Source organism: Mustela erminea, chromosome X, assembly GCF_009829155.1.
Source record: "Mustela erminea isolate mMusErm1 chromosome X, mMusErm1.Pri, whole genome shotgun sequence".
Classification (NCBI taxonomy): Eukaryota; Metazoa; Chordata; class Mammalia; order Carnivora; family Mustelidae; genus Mustela; species Mustela erminea.
Genome location: NC_045635.1, coordinates 65,385,361 through 65,398,334, shown reverse-complemented (window position 1 = coordinate 65,398,334; position 12,974 = coordinate 65,385,361). Strand labels below are relative to the sequence as shown.

General features: G+C 43.6%; 1 pseudogene; it reads right to left on the bottom strand.

Annotated features, from left to right (window-relative positions):
* Positions 1-790: 790 nt before the first annotated feature.
* Positions 791-1,444, bottom strand: LOC116582284 (annotated as a pseudogene).
* Between the last annotated feature and the right edge of the window lie 11,530 nt (positions 1,445-12,974).

Genomic DNA, 12,974 nt, shown 5'->3' with positions numbered 1-12,974 from the left:
AGAATTGCTGTCAATTCATCCTTGAGATTGCCCATGTACCTAAGAACACAATGCAGTAACAATGGTCTTAAAATTAAGATATGCAAAATTACAAAACCAGAATATTTATGTTATGAAAAAAAAGTTAAAATGCACAGTGTCGTGTACATCATTCACGTGCAGCAGTGCAGTTGGCATCTTGGATAAAGTGGGACCTAATGTGTGGTTATCCAAGGGATCAAATAAAATTCTATTGGTCCAGAATGGGGTGGGAGTAAGCTTAGCAGCAGCAAGTGTACAACTACTCTCCCAACAACCCCTTTGCCTCCTGTCACAACCTATTGCCTTGGACAGTTCTCAGTACCCTATCCTAAGAGTGGGTTATGAGACAGTATGTGGAGAAACCCTGCCTAACCCCTGAGAGATTCCCTCCCACAGAATGTAATGGTTCATGAGTTGGGTCCATCAATCTGGTCTCACGCTTAATCTTTGCACTCTGGCATAGGAAAAATCATTATGTGTTTCTTTCTTTGAAGGGAAAACAATTTCCCTATATAGGCCACTTTCAAAAGCTGAAGATTCTCAGGGCAGAGAGTCAAAGCACACAAAGAGGGATTTTTCCCTAAAACCCTCACATGCATTTGGATAAAACAGGGTTGGAGTTCATTTGCCTTCCCCCTTCCTCCATTTACCCTGCCAAAAGGGAAGAGAGGATAATATTGTGGACTCCATCCAGAGATACATGGCAGTGCCAGCTGCCCCCTCCCTACCCTGTTCCCACTTTCTCCACTCTGTCATTGATGCCTGCTCCTCAAAATCTCCTGAACACAAAAGGATAGCCCCCATACACTGCAGCCCAATTCTGGGCCTCTGGGAGCTGGGCAGGGCTATGGATTTCTTCTTCTTCCTCCCAAAAGTAGGCTGGTTTTCCTGTGAGTTCAGGGCCTGATGGTCCTTAAGAGGACATGAGACCACCATATGGTTGATGCTCTGGCAGAAGTGGCACTTCTTTGGTTGGGGTGGCAGCTTGCATTCCTCGGCATGGTAGTCTAGATCTCCACAGTTGTAGCACCTGTCTTCCTTTGATCTGTGCTTCCTCATGTTCTTCCCTTTGCGTCACCTCTCACTCCTTGTACAGAACTCCCTACCAGGGCAGGTGACTCAGATAGATTCCAGGCCATTACCAGACTTCTTAAAGGTAAAGTCCACTGCCTCACCCTCCTTCAGGCTCTGGAAGCCCTCCATGTTCAGCTTAATCTGGTTCACAGACATGGACAGGGGTCAAGTATGACCCTAGCGCATGTTGTCATGGACAGGAAGCTGAACTCCATGCACACATTTAACCACTTAACGAAGTGGGAACCCTACAGCAGCTTTGACTCCTCTGCTGTTAGGCAGTGTCAGGTGCCTCCTCAGGCACCTTGGTGCAGCCACCTGTAACCTGTTGTTCTGACACAGAGCCCATGGTAGTCGACTGAGTTTGTGATCCAGGTCAGGTGGCTGCTGTCCTCAGAGAAGTCTAGGGACAAAGGGATGGCTTGAAAAAGAGGCTGCTACATCTTCCCCCCGCACCTGTTCTAATACTTTTTAAATAATTATGCTAAAATAAAGTGCAGAAAATACAATTTCTAGCATAGAAAATGCCATAATGATATTGGAAATTGGTGGTCCCAGCTTCTCTCCAAGTATACTTTCTTTCTAGGCTCTTTGTTTTTTGCTTGCCTGTCAGAAACCTAAACAACAAAACACTCACAGATAATTAACCATCAATAACTTGCTAGGAGAAGACTATCTCCTCACTGTCTTTCCTTATGGGAAGAAATTTAGATCATAAATCCATATATATATATATATATATATATATATATATATATAAATTTAATAACATTGTTAAAGCCTTTTTAAAACAATAAAGACATTATTTTACAAATGAAGTATGGATAGACAGGCAAGGGCTAAGAAGCTTTAACCAAGTCACATGGTGAGGTAAAATGAGGAGCACAGGAGTAGTCAGGACACCTAGATTTCAGGTTTAGTTTTTAACCTGCCCTGTGACCTTGGGTAAGTTAAATGACCTCTCCTCTGAGGCAGTTTCTCCATAGGAAAAATTGTGATGGTGATATCAGTGCTGCTTACCTTTGTAAAATATTACAAAAAGTAATTTAGTTATCCAATAGACATTTGTTAAATTCTTATTACATGTCAGACACTGAGTTAGAATCAAGTGAGATAATGAAAATCAAAATGGCAAGCCCAGATATAAGTTAGAGTGTTATTATTGCTCTAAAACCTGCCTAACTCTTCAAAGAGATATAGTTTTTGCACAAAGAATAGATAAAAAGGGACATAAACTTAATATTTTCTTTCATATTTTTATTCCAGAAAATTTATGTTATTAACTCATAGCTGTTTAGCCTATAAAACTTAGCAGAATCATCTAAGAATTAATGTTTTTCCTCCTTACCAGATATGAAAGCTCTCAGGTTGCTTATCATTTAAATGAGCATAGACATTGCATAGCAACTATTGTTACTCCTCCTCCTCCTCCTCCTCCTCCTCCTCCTCCTCCTCCTCCTCCTCCTCAGGCTTTTCATTGATTCCTCATAGAAAAGATAAAAAAGGAACTAATACTTAGTGAGTATCTATTATTGGTCACACTCTGTGCTAGCTCTTTTTACCTATAAGAACTCATTTAATCCAAATAAATGTTTGGCAAGGTATATATTATTCTGCCCATTTTATAAATTCACTAACCATGTTTTAGTGAAATGAGGGTCACTTAGGAGAAATTGGTGAAATTCTAAAACAAGCTCAAGTCTTTCTCTCAAATCCCATGCTTTTTCTGACATATTTAAAGAAAAATTGAGTTAGAATAATCCATATTTACTGGTAGAGACAAGTAGAGATGTCAGATTTTCCATGGAGGGCATATGGCAAATTAATGATGGAACCAGATCTAGAATACATGTCCTATGTATTCCAGTTTATTGTATTTTTCCTTTCAGTTTCATTAAGTGTATATTAAGTGTCAATTTAACTATAGCTACCAAATATAATTAACTAACTGAAGAAGTGAAGCAGTATTAGCCTTAAAGTCAATAATTTATTAAAGGTTGTTTTCCACAGGAAATAAATTTAAAAGAAAAAAGTATTTTGATACATAAATACAAATTGATTTTTTTTTCATTTTTACTTTATAGCTGGTTTGGTTAGTAGTTTCCTGCCTTTCTTAAAGTCTTATCAACTTGTTTCTTTTTTATTGGTTTTTCAAGTAAAAGAGAAACCATTTTTAAAAACTGCAATTAAGGGGCACCTGGGTGGCTCAGTTGGTTAAGTGTCTGACTTGTATCAGGCTCCCCACTCAGCAAGGAATCTGCTCGTCCCTCACCCTCTTCCCCTTCCCACTGCTTGTGCTATCTCTCTGTCTCTCAAATAAATAAATAAAATCCTTAAAAAAAACCACATAAACATATAAAACAACTAGACATAACAGGCACCCAGAACACTGCATCCAACAACAAAAAAAATTTTTTTTAAGATTTTATTTATTTGTTTGACACAGAGAGAGAGAGATCACAAGTAGGCAGAGAGACAGGCAGAGAGAGAGGGGAAGCAGGCTCCCTGCTGAGCAGAAAGCCCGATGTGGAACTCCATCCCAGAACCCCGAGATCATGACCTGAGCCAAAGGCAGAGGCTTAACCCACTGAGCCACCTAGGTGCCCGGAAAAATATTTTTCAAGTGAACATAGAGCATTCTTTAAAATAGACTATATGGTAGGCCATACAATAACCATTAATAAATTTTAAAGGATCAAAATCCTACAAAATATGTTCTCCAACCATAATAGAATAAAATTAGAAATCAATAACAAAAGGAAAATAGGAAATTTCACAAATATGTGGATATTAAACAACATGTTTTCAAATAACCAGTCAGAGAAAAAAATTACAAAGGGAATTAGAAAATCCTTTGAGGGGTGAGTGGGTGGTTCAGTAATTAAGTGTTTGCCTTTGGCTCAGGTTATGATACCAGGCTTGGGATCAAGCCCCACATTGGACTCCCTGCTCAGTATGGAGCCTGCTTCTGCCTGCTGCACCTCCTGCTTGTGCTTGCTCTCTCTCTCTCTGTCATTGAATAAAATCTGTTAAAAAATGCTTTGAGATGAATGATAAGGAAAACATAACAAAATTTATGTTATGCAGCAAAACCAATCCTTAGAAGGAAATTTATGGTTGTGAAGACCTATATATAAAAATAAGACAGATCTCAAAATAATAACCCAACTTTCTACTTTAAGAAACTAAAAATAAAGAAACACAAACACAAAGCAGGCAAAAGAATGAAATAATAACAGAGCAGAAATTAATGAAACAGAGAACAGAAAAACAATAAGAAAATCAACAAACCCAAAAGCTAACTCTTTTAAAAGAGCAAAAAAAATGGAAATGGGATAGAAGAAGGCGGGGAAGTAGGAGAGGGGCCTTTTCAACTTGTTACCTACCAAAGAACTCCAATCACCCATGAAATCAGCCTGAGATCAGAATTACACATGTCTGGATCTCTACAGGGGGAGAAGACGCCAGTGGGCAGGTAAAGCTGAGTGGGAACAGCGGACTGGTATCAGAAGGTAAACACAAGGGGGAGGGAGCCACCAGAGGCAACCAGTTGGAAAGTAATACCCCAATACGAGCAAGAGTGCCCTGCATCTGGGGACCAGCATTAACTTGGAGACTGGTTGAAAACACTCCAAAAGGGCAAAGGATCTCGGGGGGAAATTGTGGGAATCAGGACGGCTAGGGACAAGGGCTTAAGTCCCCGGTCCCAGGACAGCCTCCCCTGGCGCTGAGGCAGAGAGAGTGTGGCGGAGAAACCAGCTCTTGGTCCCTAAGCCGCCAGCGCGCCTGAGAACGCGTGGGGTCCATTCCCTGTGAGGGGATGGGAGCCATGCCGGGCGGCAGAAGGCGAGAGCCCTGCTATAGAGCCTGAGATACTCCCCTGAGAGAGGTATAAAGGCGCAGCCGGTGCCCTTTGATACGCGCCATTGTTTCAGAGCCTGCACCAAACTCTTGCCCCAGAGAGGTGCGCAAAGGCCCAGACTGGTGCTCTTGGACCTGCAACCCGTTCTCAGAGCGTGAGACCCACGCGCAAACCTCAGCCTCCCCTGAAATTGGTGCGCACAAGCCAGGCGCTCTTAGACCCAGAAAGACCAGGCACTCCCAGCCCAGGCCAGCGGGAAAATCTCAGTGTGCAATTGCTGCTTGGAACCTCTCTAGCGGTCTGGAGGTGCCCAGAGCCACTGCTGCCATGGTTTTGGGTACAAGCAAAAGATCCTGCATCCCCAGGGACTGCGACTTGGAACCTGCTCTGCCAGCGGCCAAGGGGGAACTTATTTGGGCCCTGCAGTCAGACTGAGGCTTCTTTCTGATGAAGTCCCAGAACCTAAGCCAGGGTCGGTGGGGTGAGGAGGTTCGGAGCCCATGACTAAAGAAAGAATTCTTAAGACGTCGTTGGTGTAAAAGGTGATTTATTAGAGCACGGGGACAGGGCCCATGGGCAGGTGGAGATGCGGCTGCCCCGGGTTGTGAGGGTAGGCATGTTATATACCCCAAGGCTGGGGGGAGGTGGTGAAGGGATGGGAGATTTCAACAGAGTTCTCACATGTTAGGGAGGGCCTACAAGGTGCCGGGGGAGGGGGGGGGACGTCCTTGCCCTTATGGCTTGATCAATGTCGTCTTTAGGTCAGGCATTAACATCAAGATAATTGGGAGATTCTTGGTAGGGTATTATGATCCGGCTATCATTTACATTCCCTTCTACCTCAGTCTCCTCCAGTTTATGGTGGGAGGGAGACATTAGGGCTTCAGGAACCAAGAGTTATTTGCCTCTGGAAATTTGTGCTATTGATAGGTAACCTCCCTGTTTAGGTCTCTAGGACATCTGTAGAGCAAGGGAGATTCCTGTTCTGCAGGATTGCGATCCCTGCAAGTTAACTATTTATCGTTTTATGGCAGTCAGGGGTGCCTGAGGAATGCTACACATATGGAAGGGAAAGGGTGAAGAGGGGGTGCAAGGCGCCAGCTTTTGCTTTGTCCTCAGCCAGCCTCCTGCTCCCTCATCATTCCCCCCTGAACAATTTTGACCCTTATATCTTTAAGGTGGTTGAAGGTGGAAGGTCTCATCTTCTGTAACTTCTTCCTGCTGGATAGGGGCGTTAGAGCTGTCCCTACCTGCTCGGGTCAATATTGGTCAGGGTAGGAACGTATAAGGGAGTTACGAAAGGTGGAGGCAGCTGAATCCAGCGCTGACAGTGAAGAGGCGTCCTCGTGCGTGACAAGGATCGTCTGTTGTGGTGTAGTCATTGTAGCAATGGAGTCTTGGCACCAAGTAGAGAAACATGGAACAAAGCAACATATTAAGATTAATAAGGCGATAAGAATGAGAAGCCCGAAAAGGAGATTTGGCCATAGCCCTCCTCCAAGCCAGGAACTTAACAAATCACTAAGAGAGAAAGAAGGATCTTGTAGAGCCTTAATCTGGGTGTTCATATCCTTTATTATTCCTGTGACATTTTTGCGATAGTCTGGGATGTATACGCAGCATTCTGTCTTGATAATTGCGCATGTGCCACCCTGGGCTGCTGACAGGACATCTAAGGCCATCCTATTTTGTAAGACTGCCTTGCGTATTTGTGAGACTTCGGTATTAAGGAGGGAGATGCCATTTAGTGAATCATTGGGTGCCTTTGTAGTATATTTATTAAGGGCTTCTACATGCCACATGACATCCTCTAGTCCCGCAGATGGAACAAAAATGGATGCTAAGTGATCATACCATTTAAAAACAGATCGTGTCCATCTTTGTTTCAAGTTGGGGAGATTAGCTGGAGTTGTAATGGTTTTAGTAATGCGCCCATGAATCCAGGCAAATCCTAAAGTACAGCCACCTATCCATCCTGGAGGAAACCAGGGCCACAGGTTGGTTCCACATATCCAGTGGGTTCCGTTTGGAGCTGGCCATCTAATGCCAGGTCGCTTTGCCCAGTCAGTAGCAAACCAGTCAGTAGTCTGGAGCACTATTATTTGGGAACACATTTCTAACGACAGCCATCCCAGATATCATGTGTTATTTGCCCAAGTACCACTCGTATGATTCTTTTGTTCCCAGCATAAAACTGCCTTTTGACTGAGCCGTCCAATCGTGGGTGTAAGCCACAGATGTGCATCCCAGATTTGATATATACCATCCTTAGTATAGCGATAAGGAGGGTTTCATAACTTAGGCCCTAGCTGGTGAGTATCATCTTGTGAGCCTGTAAGGTCAGTTAGGATTTTAATAGTTTGAGAATATGAAAAACTTTGATTATGTCCTGGTGAATCCCATGTTTTACTGATCATGGACCAGGAAGAAACATTTCGATTAGTAATAGATTTATCCCGGAATGTGCTGTCTCCATCTATCATATCTGAGATATAATTTTGCAGAAAATGCCAATCAGTGCCCTGTAAAGGAGAAACCCACCAGGGTAATCCAGACGTACTTGAAATAGGCAAACTTCCACATATCCAGCAATCTGATTATGTAGTTCATCAAAATGCTGTGCCCACTGTAGAAAGGAATTGTCAGCTAAGACAAATGAAAGGAAGACAAAGAGAATATATATAACCTTCATTTTTGTTTGAAGAGAAGTTTGAGGTCTTCTAGGGGCTCACAGGAGTAAGAAGTCACGTTGGTTTGTTTGTTCGGTTCCTGTGGAGGAGGTACAGGTTTTATTCTAGATATATGAACCCATGAGGAGTGTCCTTCTAGTTTTACCGCAGTGGGGGTACATAATATGACCCGATATGGACCTTTCCATCTTGGATGTAAGTTTTCAGTTATATCTGACTTCCAATTTTTTAAGTAAACCATGTCTCCGGGATTTACATGGGGTGGGTTTTCAGTTATAGTTAAATCAGGTTTGGGGAGAATACGATTAGTATACTCATTGAGTGACTTATGAATTAAACCAGCTTCCAGTGAATAATTTAGTAAGGCATTATAATCTTCATCTAATAACAGATCTAAAGAAAGAAATGGTCTTCCATAAACTAACTCAAAAGGGCTAAGTCCTATAGGTTGTTTTGGGGGCAGTTCTCATCCTGAGAAGTACTATTGGTAGGAGAGTAACCCAATTTTCCTGGATTTCTAGACTAAGTTTAGTAAGATGACGTTTTAAAGTATGATTAGCTTTCTCCACCTTCCCGGAGGACTGTGGATGCCAGGCTGAATGTAAGAAATATTTAATTTTTAAGGCTTGAGCTATCTGTTGAGTTATCTGAGCAGTAAAAGAAGGACCGTTATCACTTTGAAGAGATTGAGGAAGGCCAAATCTAGGGATAATTTCTCGCAACAAAACCTTAGTTACTTCTACGGCCCTTTCAGTTTTACATGGAAAGGCTTCAACCCATCCGGTGAAGGTATCAACAAATACTAACAGATACCTATAGCCTTTGCAAGGTGGCATTTGTGTGAAATCAAGTTGCCAGTCCTCTCCTGGATAGGATCCACGCCTCTGGACTGGTTTTAAGAGAGGTGGGGGGCAAGCTGCACCCTCTGGATTTACTTGGGCACAGATGCTACAGGATTGACACACCTGTTTTATTGTGGTTGTTAAATTTACTCCATCAAATATATTTTTGATTAAATGTTTTAAGGCGTATTTGCCCAAATGAGTAGCCTGGTGTAGGCCCTGTATTATTTTCCATTGACTAATCTTAGGCATAAAGAATTTTCCCTCATCATTAACAAGCCAGTCTTGTGCATTTTTAGTATACCCTCGCTCCTGAGCAATATGAATTTCTTGGTCTGAATAGACGGAGTTATGGACTCCATTGGAGTCAAGACTGGTATAAGGCTTAATATCTGTTTACCCTTTGCTGCCTCTTTGGCTGCATGGTCTGCTAGATTGTTTCTTTTAGATTCTAAGGTCATATCCTTTTGATGTCCTTTGATGTGAATCACCGCTACCTCCTTAGGCAAGTGTACAGCCTCAAGAAGGGCTATGATCTCAGGTCCATATTTGATTGGGGAGTTATGGCTTGATAGCAATCCCCTTTCCTTCCAAATAGCTCCATGAGCATGTAGTACTAGGAAAGCATATTTGGAGTTAGTATAAATGTTGAGTCTTAGACCTTCTGCCAATTGAAGAGCACGAGTAAGTGCTACTATTTCCACTTTTTGGGCAGAAGTATTTGCTGGAAGGGGTTTTGCCTCGATTGTTTTAACCAAACTAACTATAGCATATCCAGTCTTTCCTTCTCCCTTATCCATAAAGCTGCTGCCGTCAGTAAACCAGTTATCATCCGCATTTTCAATAAGGGAGTCCTTTAAATCCAGCCTGCTTGAATAGACAAGGTCAACAATCTCTGAGCAGTTATGTTCTACGGAAGCAGGATGGTCAGGTACAGGCATCAGAGACTCTGGGTTTAAAGTTTGACAGGTTTTAAGTATTACTTCAGGCGTATCTAAGAGCATAGCCTGGTATTTAGTAAGGCGGCCTCCTGTCATCCATTGGTGACCCTTGGTTTCTAAGACACTCTGGACCTGATGCGGAGTCATCACTGTCAGGGACTGACCCATCGTAAGCTTTGAGGCTTCTTCTACTAGGAGGGCCGTGGCAGCCACTGCTCGAAGACAGAGTGGCCACCCTTGGGCCACATTGTCAAGTGACTTTGAAAAGTAGCCCACTGGCCTCATTTCATTCCCTAATTTCTGGGTGAGAACTCCCAAGGCTTGGCCTTGCTTCTCTGCCACATATAAAGTAAAAGGTTTCTATAAATTCGCTAGGGCCAGAACTGGAGCTGACAGAAGTTTAGTTTTTAATGTTTGAAAAGCTGTCTGCTGAGCTTTAGTCCATAGCAAAGGTTCCTCATCGGGGTCTTTAATTGAGTCATATAATGGTTTGGCCAAAAGTCCAAACCCAGGAATCCACAGGCGGCAAAAACCTGCCATTCCTAGAAAAGTGCGAAGTTGTTTTTTCGTAGTTGGAGGCTCGAGATCTAGTATGGCCCTTTTTCTGTCACTAGATAGAACACGGTGACCAGGAGTTAGTTCATATCCCAAATAGTATACGTTTTGTTGAGAAATTTGTGCCTTTATAGGGGATACACGATACCCTCTATCTGCCAAAAAGTTAAGTAAAGTTATAGAATTTTCATCAGATGCCTCTTTTGTAGGACTACAGATTAAAATGTCATCTACATATTGAATTACCGTTCCCTTAGATAAGGACACATCACGGAGATCTTTGCTAAGTACAGCTCCAAATAGATGAGAACTGTTCTTAAATCCTTGTGGTAAGACTGACCAGGTTAACTGAGCAGCCTGTGAGCTTGAGGGTGAAGTCCACTCAAAAGCAAATAGCGGCTATGCTTCCTCACTTAATGGGATGCAGAAAAAAGCATCTTTCAAATCAAGTACAGTAAACCAGTTGGCGTCACCGGGGACATGGGTGAGAATAGTATACGGATTTGGCACTATAAGATGAATAGGCATTACTGCCTCATTTATGGCTCTTAAGTCTTGTACCATCCGATACTCTCCATTCGACTTTTTTACTGGTAAAATTGGGGTATTATAAGGAGATTGGCAAGGCTTTAGTATACCATGTTTTAGAAACTTGTCAATAAGCGGTTGTAACCCAGCTTTGGCCTCAGGTTTTAGAGGATACTGTTTCTTATGAGGTATATTGGCTGGGTCCTTTAAGATCACCTTGACGGTTGGGCTGTAAGAGCCCGTCCTGGGACATCACAATCCCAGACCTGTGGGTTTGCTTCCTTCCAGACATTGGAAGGGATGGTAGGGTATGGATCAAGCTCTCCGGACGTTAAAGAGAACAAGCCATCCCCCTCTATGGTAAGAGCAAATCGGCTACCCAGTTTATACATTAAGTCTCGTCCAAGTAACGGGGTGGGACAAGACGGAAGGACTAGAAAAACATGAGTTACCAATTGACTCCTATATTTACAGGTTAAAGGCATTGTCTGATGGCATGTTTTAGTTTCTCCCTCTATGCCAACAATTTTAAGGCTAGAAGGACAAGTAGGGCCAGAGTGCTGAATAAGGACAGAGTAAGTGGCTCCAGTATCAATAAGAAAATTGATAAACTTACCTCCCACATCCAGGGTAACCCCGGGCTCAGTCATCTTGATGACAAAGGGAGCCAAACCAGCCTCAGGGCCCCGTCATGCCAGTTCCTCCTCCGACGTCGACTCTCCGGCGGGGAAGTGAGTTCCTGTCCCCTTCTCTCTCTGGAGACGAGGGCAGTCTCTCTTCCAATGTCCTGTTTCTTTACAGACAGGACATGGCCCTGGTGGAGAGTTCCTGTTCGGACATTTTCTGCTCCAGTGTCCGATCTGGCCACACGTATAGCATGGGGACTTACCTGGTTCCTTTCCTGCTGCCGGCCCCTTCTTTGGCCTCTGGTTAGTCTGGCGCTGTGGGGAATCCGCAATAGCGGCAGCCATTACTTGAGCCTGTATCTTACCCTGCAATTTAGTCCTCCGGTCCTTTTCTTGCCTCGAGGCCACATCTCTATTGTTAAAGACTTCAGTCGCTACCTCTAATAGGCGCTGGGTGGGAGTCTGAGGACCTAGAGCCATCTTAGTTAATTTTCGGTGGATGTCAGGTGCCGATTGACTTATAAAATGCATGTTCAGTATGGTTATTCCCTCAGGTGAGGCTGGGTCCAGATTTGTGTATTTACGGATGGCCTCCACCAGTCGCCCCTGAAATGGGGCTGGATTTTCTTCAGTTCCCTGTGTAACTTCCAGGAGCTTGTCAAAGTTCACAGGTTTAGAAAATCCTTTTTTCATTCCTTCTATCAAACAAGTCATCATATGGTCCTGTTTCTCTCTCCCTGAACTATCCTCCTGATAGTTCCAATGCGGCTCAGTATTAGGGACGGCAGTGCCCCCTACTGGGTAATGATTCCTGTCTCTTACTGCTAGTTCATCAGCGAACTCCTGTGCTCCCTCCCAGATTCGTCTCTTTTCCTCGGGGGTGCAACAGTGAGTTAACATGATATATATATCCTTCCAGGTCAAATCGAACATAATAGATACTTTCTGAAAACCATCAATAAATTGAGAGGGGTTTTCTGAATACCGTCCTAAACGTTGTTTTTTCTGAGCCAGATCTGTCATGGAGAATGGGACATGGACCCTAATTGTGCCTGCTTCTCCATTGGCAACTTCCCTAAGAGGATGCATCACATATTTAGATGGAGCTCCTGGTAAGTAGGGAATCCCGCTCCTAGTATGTCCAGCGGGACTAGGGGCAGTGGGTTCTTGGGGTTTATAAGGAGGAGGAGTAGCATCAGAGTCCGTGTTCTCTTCTTTGGGACTGTCTGGCAGTTCCCTCAACATCCCGGGTTTGTTGAGAGGAATCGGCCTGTTTAGACAGTCATCATCCAATATATCCTGGGGGGGGGTAGAGGGCGGCTAACCTGGCCTAGGATTAGACACATTCTGCAAGAGGCCCGTAAGTTTGGGTCCTGATTCAGGGCCATAAAGGCTTGGACATATGGAATTTCAGTCCATTTGCCCTTTTCCCTGCAGAAGAGGTCTAACTGATAGATTGACCTATAATTTAGAGTCCCATTTATGGGCCACTTTTCTCCGTATCCTAAGGAGTACTGAGGCCATTCAGTATTACAGAAGAAGATCATCTTCTCCTTTCTTAAAACTTGCAGTTTGAATTGATTCCAGTGGGTTAAGAGGCATCCCAAGGGAGAGTCCTTGGGTACAGAAGAGGAGGATCCCATGTTCCTAAAAAGTAAAGAAGATCCATTACCATAAATTCCCCCAACTCCTGTGTGGCGTCCCACTCAGGGTATGTCAGAGGTTTCAGGTGTCAAGAGCGACCAGAGGCGTCCCTCACGATGTTGCCATTGATCACCTTCATGCCTCCCAAGGAAGGCATTTCTGCCAAAAGGCCCTGGAAGGGGTGCTGGCGT